Source organism: Juglans regia, chromosome 16 (genome assembly GCF_001411555.2).
Source record: "Juglans regia cultivar Chandler chromosome 16, Walnut 2.0, whole genome shotgun sequence".
Taxonomy (NCBI): domain Eukaryota; kingdom Viridiplantae; phylum Streptophyta; class Magnoliopsida; order Fagales; family Juglandaceae; genus Juglans; species Juglans regia.
Window position 1 is genome coordinate 4,562,690 of NC_049916.1, and position 11,820 is coordinate 4,574,509.

Below are 11,820 nucleotides of genomic sequence, written 5' to 3' on the forward strand. Positions count from 1 at the left end.
GTATTAGACTATTAGTAAATAGTAATATACTAATATTAGTTATAGTGATTTAGTAATTAGTATAAGTTATAACTATATTATAATATTAGTATAACTATAACTATAGTCATAGACTCTTACTCTATATTAGACTATTAGTATTTTTTTTTTATATACCATATTAGAGTATAGAAGACTAGAAGTAAAGTCTAGACTATTAGTATAAATATTAATATTAGTATAAAATTATATATATTAGTATTAGACTATTAGTTAATAATTATTTAATGGTGAGTTAGTGATATGTTAAATGAGAATTATATAATTAATATATATATTTTTTTTCAATTTTAATTCGGTTCGGTCCGGTCCGGTCCGGTCCGAAAAACCCATAAACCGTGGATCGGACCGAATTAAGTCGGTCCTATAAAATTCGGACCGAGACCGACCGGTACCATTCTCGGTCCGGTCCGGTCCGGACCGAATTGGTCGGTCCGGTCAGTTTTTTCGGTCCGGACCGACCGAATATCACCCCTAGTTGAGTGTGCTGAGGCTGCCGGCTGATGCACATATTTTTTCATAATATATATGTCTCTTGTATTTGGTTTTAGAATAGGGAAATATTTTAGCTAAAAAGTGATTACACAAAGTAATTCTACAAATTGACATGACTTAATGTGATTGGTCATATTGTAAATTTACTTTTATTATAAAGTAGATCTAATGGATAAGATAAAGCCACATCAGTTTGTAGGATTGTTTTTGTGTAATTCTTTTGTGGATATAGTAGTCCTCCAATTAAAAATAGATGAATTAATCAAAATGGTTAAAATTGAAATCATACTTAGAATTTCACTTTTTTTTTTTTAAAGAACTCATTTCATTTAACTGAAACAATTACAGATTGTTTAAACATTGATGAGTTTACTCCAATTCCACAATGCAGTCTGCTATAAGCATTGCATTTTTTTCCCGATTTATGAGCTATTACATTGGCCTCTCTAAAAACATGTCTAACAACATAATTATCAAAACACTTGACCCTTTCTCTTATGTCTGAGATGATCAATTTGTAGTAACTGTCATCTTCTTTGTGTGTTTGAACATCCATAACTACCTTTTTGGAATCCCCTTCTATAATTACTCTTCTCATTCCTAGTTCTATTCCAAAGTTGGTTGTTGTTAGTGCTCCTACAGCTTCAGCTATCAATGGATTAGGACAGATAGGTTTGTTCTTCCTCAGAGTAGCCAAGAAGTGTCATTCCTCATCTCTGATGGCTATCTCAATACCAATCTTATTGTTGTTTCTATCCACTGTTACATTCCAATTTATTTTACAGAAATTAGGAGGTGGAAGATTCCAAGTTGCAAATCTCTGTGTGTTGCTTCTAGTGTTAGTATTGGGTGTAATCTATATCCCTTCCATATCTTGATGCATATCATGTACTTTTTGTAGGACTGTCTTAGGATCAATAAGAAAGTTATTAAAAACATGTTGCTTTCTTCTTCACCATATGTTCCACAAAATTAAAGCCAATTCTTTCATTTCCTTTTTTCCAAGCTTGTTAACCATTTCTGCCAGCAAGTTTTTCAAACTTTGACTTGATGTCTTGCTCTTCTGAATTTGTTTGGAGCTTTTTCCCAAAATGGTATTTGCAGCAATGCACTCTCATAAAATGTGTTCTGTGGTTTCTGGTTCACTTAAGCACAAGGGAAAGTATCATCAGTTAATATCTTCTTCTTACACAAATTTGCCTTGGTAGGTAGGATATCAAGGCAAGCTCTCCACAGGATATTTTTTGTAGCAGGAGGGATGTGTAGGTTCCATATGCAAGTACAATCTTCATTTTTTTGACCTTTTAGAACTTTGCCCTCTTTTTCTTTCTTGTAATTCACCTTGTAGATAGCATACACTTTTGACATTGAAAATCCCATTTTGTGTGCCTATCCATATCAGTTTATCAGGTCTGTCATTCTGAGTAAGTGATATCTTCCTTATAATTTCAGCTTCTTCTGGTGAGAAAATAATATTGAGCAGGTTCATGTTCCACTCCCTTGTTTCTTGATTAATGAGATCTTCAACCATAGTTTCTGAAAACAATGGATTAAAACTAGATTGTGGTTTGAAAGATGTGGGATTTGGCAGCCACTTATCCTACCAGATTCTAACTGATTTGCCAATGCCAATCCTCCAGATTGTTCCTTCTTTAAGTAGAGGTCTAGCTGTTAACAAGCTCCTCCAAATATAAGATGGATTATAACCCAGTTTGGCATTCATAAAATCAGAATTAGGGAAATACTTCAATTGTTAGATTGCATTCTTTCCTTCAAATGGAGTTAGAGTTGGAGTTAGAGTTAGAGTTGGAGTTGGAGTTGGAGTTTATTAAATTATCATGTATAATTCTTTGAATATGCAAGAGACATGTTTTTTTATTAGAATTAAGAGCATATTTGGACATTATGAGAATTCTCATAATTCTTAAAATTTCTTATAATTCTATTCTCAAGCATTACTCAAACACAAAACATTTTTTAATTTCATATTTTAACAGTTTTCATCTAATCATTATATAATCATTATTCAAACATAAATATCAATGCAAGTATTATAAACTTCAAAACAAAAATAATATTCAAAATTCATGTTCAAACAATTTTATAATTTTATAATTTTTTCATTCAATTTTTTTTCTCTTATTTCTCAAAACTAGGGGAGAGTAGCATGGCCCTGCCCCTGCCTAGGTGGGCCAGTGGCCCCGTCCATCGAATGCAAGGGTGGGGTGGGGTATTCCGCCCACATCTGGGTACCTTTGCAGGTGCAGGGGTAGTACGGGCTGGTCCCCCATCTGCCTTTTGCCCGCCCCACTCCATATACATATATATATATATATATATATATATGTATTTTTAAAAAAATTATACTGATAGTAAATCGGCGTTGTTTACTAAAAGACCAAAACTACCCCCTTCCCACTCTCACTCTCCCAAACCCCTCTCTCTTTGAATCTCACCTCTCTTTCTTAGACCCTCACTCTTGCACCCTCGCCATCGCCGAGCATCCTCTCCTACATTCTATTGGTATCCCTAATTCCTAGTCTTTTTTTTTTTTTAGATTTATTTCAGATTGTGTCTTGATGTTTGGATTGATTTGGAGGATGTGATTGTGATTTATGTGCTCTGGAGATTTGGGTGATTTGTGTGATTGTGCTTGAGTATCTACGGGATCAATCCAAACCTCTAAATTATGGTGGGGGTTTCAATATAAATTTTTTTGGGTTTCAATATTGAAACTCCAAATTTAATTTAGGGTTTCAGATCTGACTCACTACTTAGGGTTTCAATCCGAAACCCTAAATTAAATTAGGGATTTCAAAATTGAAACTCATATTGAAACCCCTAATAGATTGGGGTTTCAATATTGAAACTCATTGATGTTCATGATTATATCATTTTAATTGTTGTATGATTTTTGTATCATGTCAAGTTTTATCAATCAACGACAATGGATAGTGAGTCAGATTTAATCACTAGCATTAGTGCTAGCTCTCTTGACCTTACCAACCCCCCTACCACTACCCTTACTCATACCCCTACACCCATGGGCTCACCAAGTAAGAAACCAATTTCAATTGTGTGGTCTCACCTCACTGAAATAGAGGATGGTGACCCAATAACCCTCAAGCTAAGTATAACTATTATGGTAAAGTGTATGAATGTCACTATAGCAGATATGGTACATTCCAATTGAAGTTTCACTTAATAGAACAATGCAAAACGAGTTCAATTAGGTGTTCTTTACAATAAAAGAATTAATCTAGACTTGATATTGGACTTAAGAAAATGACAGATGAGAGTAATAGGGGGAACATTGAAGGGGTATACGAAGTATGATTCGGAAGAGTGTAGGAGATACCTAACTCGTATGGTGATAATAGACGAGCTACAATTTCTATTTGTGGAGAGTGAAGGGTTTCAAGCATACTCAAAGTACTTGGATCCTAGGTTTGACATTTCTTATCGCTACACGATGACAAATGATATTATGAAACTATACGGTGTACATAGAGAACTGTTGAGAAACCAATTGAGGGGTCAAAGAGTTTGCCTCACGATAGATACATGGACATTGGTCTAAAATTTTAATTATATAACTTTGATGACACATTTTGTACATTGTGATTGGCAAATAAACAAAAAAATTCTCAAATTTTCTCAAATTGTCATTCTCAAGTGTGAGACTATTGAGAAAGCCTTAGAGGCCAAAATATATGAGTAGGGGTTAAAGCGGGTTGTGACAGTAACGATTGACAATACTTCTTCTAATGATACCTCTTTGGGGCATCTTAATAATAAGTTTCGAGAAGATAATAAGACAATTATGGATGGTGAGTGTTTGCATGTGAGATATATTGCACACATGCTAAATCTTATTGTGACCGATTATTTGAAAGATGTGCATGATTCGATTGCAAGGGTTAGAATTGCAGTGAGGTCCTGTAAGAGTTGCATGTATTGAATAAAAGAAGGGGTTGTGCATTGATATTCCTACAAGATGGAATTCAACTTTCTTGATGTTAGAGATGACTCAGGAGTTTAAGAAGGCCTTTAAATTTTGGGTGAGGACATACAATATGTTAACTATTTTGATGATGAAGGGGGATTGGGCAAGCCTAATGATAATGATTGGGTTGTTGGGATTTTTGTAAAATTTTTAGGTAACCACCATTTTTTTCCTTTTTTTTTTTTTTTTAAATATCCAATGAATTTTGTCAGCAAGTATGTCATGTGAAAGAAAAATTGGATGAAATGTGTGAGAGTGACCAAACTAGGCTGCGAGAAATGGCAATTAACATGCGAACTAAGTATGATAAGTAAAGCAAATGAGAGACCTGAACTCCCCCATTAGAATTAAAAGCCTTCACTTTCTCCAACTAAAATTCCTGATGAAGCATATGAGAGAGCAATTCTTCCGACAATATAAACAAATATGACGAAAGAGGGTCCCCTGACGAAGACCACGAGATGGCTTAAAGAAACCCTTACTACTACCATTCAACATGATAGAAAAAACTGGAGAGGAAATGGAATTAAAGATCAATGACTGCCACCTTTCTGAAAATCCCAAACACCATAAACCTTCCAACAAGAACCTTCAATTCACTCGGTCATAAGCTTTAGTCATATCAATTTTCATCATAACATTGCCCCTTCTAGTCTTCCAATTCATTCCATGAACAAGTTCTTGAGCAATAGCTATATTTTCAAAAATACTTCGACCCCGAGTAAATGTAGCCTGCTCCGACGAAACAATGCCCCCAATAATTGGTGCCAATCTAAAAACCATGATTTTAGCCATGATTTTATAAACTACTGAACACAAATTAATAGACCACAAATGACCAAAGCACTCTAGCACGTCAACCTTCGGGATCAAAACAATGTTAGTCGCACCAAAAAAATTAGTCAAAGGAATACCTTCAAAAAATTCCTTTGCCGTATCAAACAAATCTTGTTTCACAACCTCCCATGCAAGGATAAAAAAACTTGTTGAGAATCCATCTGGCCCAGGACTACTATCCTGAGGAATAGATCACAAGGCTGCTTTTACTTCTTCAATGGATGGAGGTGCACATAACAGAGCATTTTCTCTTTCAGTAACAATAGGTTCTAACAAACGGAAGCAATCTTCATTCACGTCCACTGGTGTTTCCAAGAGAAAGTCCTGGAAAAACAAAACTATCGCATCATGTTGTTCTTCGGATGATTGTAACTGAGTCCCAACACTAAGCTTCATGCAATCAATCAATTTATTCTTTTTTTTTTTTCATTCGTAAGGAAGCATGAAAAAATGCTGAATTCGAATCCCAATCAGATAACCACTTGATGCGTGATTTTTGGCAAGCCAATATCTCCTCTCGGTGAAGCCATAGCAAGTGCCGCTACTTGCACAACAACAGCTCTCTCTTCTACTTCTGTGAAAATTCAGAACATAACACTTCTTCTAGTTCCATTATTCTTGACTCAACTTCAATCTCCAGTTCAACTCTCCCAAATGTTTCTATATTCCACTTTCTCAAGACCTGCTTCAAGCATTTCAGCTTATGACTCACCCTCACCATAGCACAATCCTCAACCCCTTGATTCCAACACTCCCGAACCAACGGTAAAAAGCCTTCATGAGACCCCCACATATGTTAAAACTGAAAATATTTAACCCCACTCCTCCTTTCTTTCTCCAAATAAATTATCATAGAACAATGATCCGAAGAAGTTCGCAGAAGATATTCCATACGCGCATCTTCAAAAAAATTTAGGAACAAAGAATTCACCAAGACCCTATCCAACTTAGCCCAAATCCTCCTCCCCCAGAGTCTACCATTACATCAAGAAAATCCCCCCCTCCCCCCCTCGAAGGTAGCTCAATAAATTCACAATCTTGGATGCATAAATTAAACTCCTCTCTTGCTCGAGAGACTCTCAACAATCCATTTACCTTCTCCTCATCATAGCGAACAATATTAAAATCACGACCCACAAAACACGGCCAAACACCCGCATCTAGGGCACACAAATACTCCTACAACTCCCTATACTTCCTCTGAAAACAACTTGCATACACTATGGAAACCAAAACCCTCATATTACCACTCATAAAACCATCCAAACAAGGCTTGATCTGACATGGATATGAGCTTAAACTCCAAACTATCATCCCAAAACAACCAAACTTTACCCCCAACTTCAGCGTTATTCGAAAAATTTGGTAGCTGCAACCACCTAGCCCATCGCCGACATTTATTAGGAAAGAGAAAAAATTCTAAAAGGGCCACCAACAACGGCCTTTTATTCGTAATATGCTGAAACCTACTATTCGACTAAAGAATTCCCCTAATATTCCATATAAGAATCTTCATAATAATTCCCCTAATATTCCATATAAGAATCTTCATAATAATTAAAAAAAAAAAAATTGGATCGAGTCCTCCTATCCATAACAACCAACGGTTCTTTTTTCTTCACCCCCTTAATCGCTTCAACGGAACATTCAACTCCGAGACGAAATCAAAACATTTGCTTGCAGCCTCCTTCAATTCTTCATCCGGCTCTCCCTCAGACAAAGAACATCATTTGTTAATACCACCATCATCTCGAACTACCCTCACATTAGCCAAACGAGACAATTCAAATTCAAGTACTTTATCCACCACTTAGCGAGCTCCGTAGTGACACTACCATATCATCCAACCTTTCAATAGCAACCTCTGTATCTGAAACCTCCTCAGAAATTTCAAACCAACTAGCTGACCCTTTGTTATTCGAGGCCACGTCCACATTTCGTCCTCAGATAAGTTAGTAACAACACCCTTCAAACTTCCATCTCCATTTTCTTCCTCAAATTGTCTCTGAGTCTGAGCTCCCTCCTTTGAGTCCACATAAAGAACTTCCAATGCAGCCATCTGCACCGCCCGTCAACGTTGATTAACACACCATTCAGAATATCCTCCCAACGCCTTGCAAAAAAACATTCCATTTCCGACCTCACTTCTTCTTCTATATTTTTATTCTCCATTACCTTTGGCCTTACTTCTGGCCTCACTTCTTTTGTGTTTTTATTCCTCACTACCTTCCACACCTTCTTAGCCTTCTCACGCCCACCCTCATTTTAAGCGTCCTTCACATTCCCAATTTTATCCGAGTGATGTCGATGTCCACACCTACTCTCATCATGCCCCTGTTTCTTACACAAACAACAAAACGTAGGAACAGTTTCATATAAGACCTCCTGATGATGGCTAGACGGCAATCCCAGAACCCCCAACCAGAATGCATTTTTCAGAGGTTTCGATACGTCTAATTCAACGCAAATGCGAGCCGCCTCAGGCCAAGTCACATACGTTGTTGCATTATCCCGCTTCAAATACTGCTCAAAACCTCCACCAATCGTTCTCAACATAGACTCATGGAAAACTTTTGGTGGCAATCCTGGAAGAGATAACTAGAGTAGAACCAAAGGAGAGTCTTCTTCCTCAACAAACTCCGGAGACCAATGAAAAACTCAATACGGAGCCCCTACAATCTCAGAGTTTCCTCAAGTCATGACAGAAATAAAGTCATCCTTATTTGATAAACGAACAAAAATATTATGAGGGTTCTTCAATTGCCCAATGACAGGCATGACTCTCAATCCCCAACGTGATTTGGTGAAGTCGCGTACATGATCCAGAGAAGGCCGCCTTGGCAAGAATTTCAACACCACAGAGAAACGAAAAGGCTCAGCCGATTTATTGATCTCAACTCTAGAAAAAAGGAAAAACATTTCTCCATCTGAAAATTTTGGATTTCTGAAAGGGATATCAACCTTAAGAAGAACTTGAGGTCAGTCCATCACAACCTCTACAAAACCCCTTCCAGCACCAACACCCGATGATCCACCCTCTCGCCTATCCACATTCGTTGTCGTCTGCTGATCAGAACCCACTAGACCACCATCTTGCCCATCCCATGAAGTCGTGAGGCCTGTGGTTGGGGCCATCGCAACCCTAATCGCCTACCAGAGTCGAGAGAAAAGTTTTTTGGATGCCACGTCAGCACGCCTCTTATATACTTTGCTCTTCTTGTTGATAGTTCAATTTTGTGACCTATTGCAAATAAACATTTTATGTAAGTTTAGGTTCATGCAACAAGATGTTTTTGTATGGAGGCCACAGGTTTGTGGGGGCAACAAAGACCCATTAATGCATCCAAATGAAGTGAGACTGCAAGTTCCAATCCACTATTAAAGAGTTTGTTAAATACAGTCCAGTCATGTGTAAATCCATTAAAACTTTAAAAATTTATAAATACCAATAATTCTTTTGTTCTATTTGATGTAAAATGTTTCCACACGAATAATGCGTTGGGTGTATCAATAAAAGGCTTATAAATAGATTTTTGTGTCCATAATTGGAATGCGAGGGAATTGAATATTTTCAAATTTTAGGATTTATTAATATCCTTTTCCTATTTAAGAACGAATTAAATCATAATCTCTTAGATTGAGATTTGATATTATCTTCATCTTCAAATTATTATTCATTAATCTTATGAAAATGGGAGCAACAAGTCAGAAAACATTGAGTTCAAACAATACAGACAGTCTCTCCTATGCTCTTTTCCCTTTCAATTTGTATTGAATTACATAATAATTCATGGATAAGCAAATAAATAAATTTGATTGACTTCATTTTGGTACACATATATCCCCTTAAATCTGGAATATTGTAGGATAATAGCAAAACCAGATGAAGTATTGAGAAAGAAGATAAAGAGGCTTTATCACTTTTCCTTTGTGGGTCGAGTTATATATGATAAGATGCCCATGTAATTGCCTTTTATCTTCTTCTTCTTCTTTCATTCTTTTTCTTTTTCTGAGAGGTTTCAAGATAGTGATATAAAGATAGAATAGTGTGAAGAGTTTTGGCTTTCATTTCAGTGGAAGCTTCCCTGTGAAGAAAAGCTTTCAGGAAAAAGATGGGCTTCTGGTTCCAAAAGTTTGTACATTATCCAAAGGACAGACCATCATAATGCAAAAGTGAGACATTGAGGGATAGATCTCAATTATGACCATAGGAAACTGCTCTTCACCTTTTACCACATCGATCAATGTTAGGGGGATCGAGGTGCATGGGATTCATTAATGCAGACCATATCATCACTTACAAATTAAAAAGGGTACAAACCAAATTTGCATTTCACCCATTATCTCAAGAACATGCATGATTCCAATTCAAATCTGTCTTGTAAAAGTGGGACTCAAATTATTACACCCTCTTTTTATTTTGTGAGGAAAACCAGCCATGATGGCAATTGATCTTTTCTGATTTTCTTTTCTTAATTTTTTTTGTAATGATAGGCTTTCATATCACTAGTGTTTGGTGTGTACTTACAAATACATCGTTTTGTATTTGAAAGAGCTCTTGAATGTCCATTAATGGGGTTATAGCTTACGGTTGAGCAGTGTATACCTTCACTTTCGGCCGAAGAACCCCATGCATGTACAAAAATCTCAAACCAACCCCAAAAAGAAACAAAGAGCAACCTATAAAACTGAAAGACAAAATACAACCAAACCAGAAATCTATACAAAACTAAAAGAAACCAATGTCTAAAACTCGATCTAATTGTATGTAAATGATCATCAGTTCAGCGTTGTCTTTCTATTTTGAATTGTGCAGTAATTAACCGTTGCCATCTCATAAAATTTGTTAGAAGATTAGACATAAAATAATGTTGTAAGCCACTGCAGGATTTTATAATGAAGCAGAAGTACTAGATGGATGAACTTTTTCAAGCCATATATATATATATATGTATGCAAAGATCTAGATGGTTGCTCACCTGACTCCTTCAAATTCACATACCTTTTCCTTGTTGGGTTTTTACCCTGAGAGTTTGAAATACTTAGAAGCTAGCCGAGGAAACCATTGATTCTATGCAGAAAAAGAGGCATTCCCCCTTCTTGTGCACATTTGAACCTCCTATTCTCTGGCTTTTGCAAAAGCAGGTCTAATCAGGGTGGTCAAAAGGATCCATCAAAAGCTTCTCAATGCTGGTTTATATCCTGAAATTGCATATTGCAACCAGACCATGCTGAGTGGTTACACAGACAATGGATTTGGAGATGAAGATATAAAGTTTTTCAAGCAAATTTTTGGAGTTTGTGGAAGTAGCTAGACAAGTTTACTAAACCAGCGGTTTGGATAGTGAGATGAGATGAGATGATTTTAAATGAAAGTTAAAAGTTAAATAAAATATTGTTAGAATATTACTTTTTAATATTATTATTATTTTGATATTTGAAAATTTTGAATTGTGTATTATACTTTGTATGAAAATTTAAAAAAATTATAATGATAAGATGAAATATTTTCACTATCTAAATAGGGCTAAGAGTGCAGTAGTGCTATTTTACAAGTCTTCAGGCAAAGATCTCAAAGCTGAAGGTGTGTTAAATTCCACAAACAGTATCTTCAATGACCTTGAAGTTGGATCAAAACTTAAAACCTCGTAACAACATTGCTAGAATATAATTTAGTAATTAAACTTACCACTTTCTCCTATCAATTTAAATTTTTTAAACAAATAGCGATTTAATGTGATATCAAACCAGAGATATTAAATTTGAACCATGACTCTACGTAAGTGATATGACACTTAGCCCTGATTGAATAATGAAAATATTTCATTTTATCTCATAATTACAATTTTTTCAAATTCTCAAACAAAATATAATAAACAATTCAACTTTTTTTAAATCTTAAAATAATAATAATATTAAAAAATAATATTCAAATAATATTTTATTTAATTTTTAATTTTTATATTATATTATTAAATATTTTATTGAATGATCAAAATGAAAACATAAATTCAAGTGGCATACTGACATTTTCCTAATTTTTTATTTTATAGACATTTTCTATCCGTAACTCTTTAAATATAAACATTCACTTAACATTATTGATGTGACAGACATATCAATATTTGTCATATCAATTAGAAAAAATGATTTATTTGATTGTTTGTCAAGTAAAAAATATTATATACATATTATATTTAAAAGTAATGTTAGATATAGTTATAAGGTGTGCAAAGTCAAGCACTCTTTTAAAAAATAATTTACTATTAAAAAATAATTTTTCATATAGATACCAAATTTAACCATTTTTTCTAAAAGGAGTGCGTGGAACTTGATTATAAATATCATTTTTTTATATTTAAAGTGGAGAACCTTTACGGCCTCAAAAAAATCTCACAAAAATAAATTTATAAAATCATATGATTTTATATGATATATTAGAT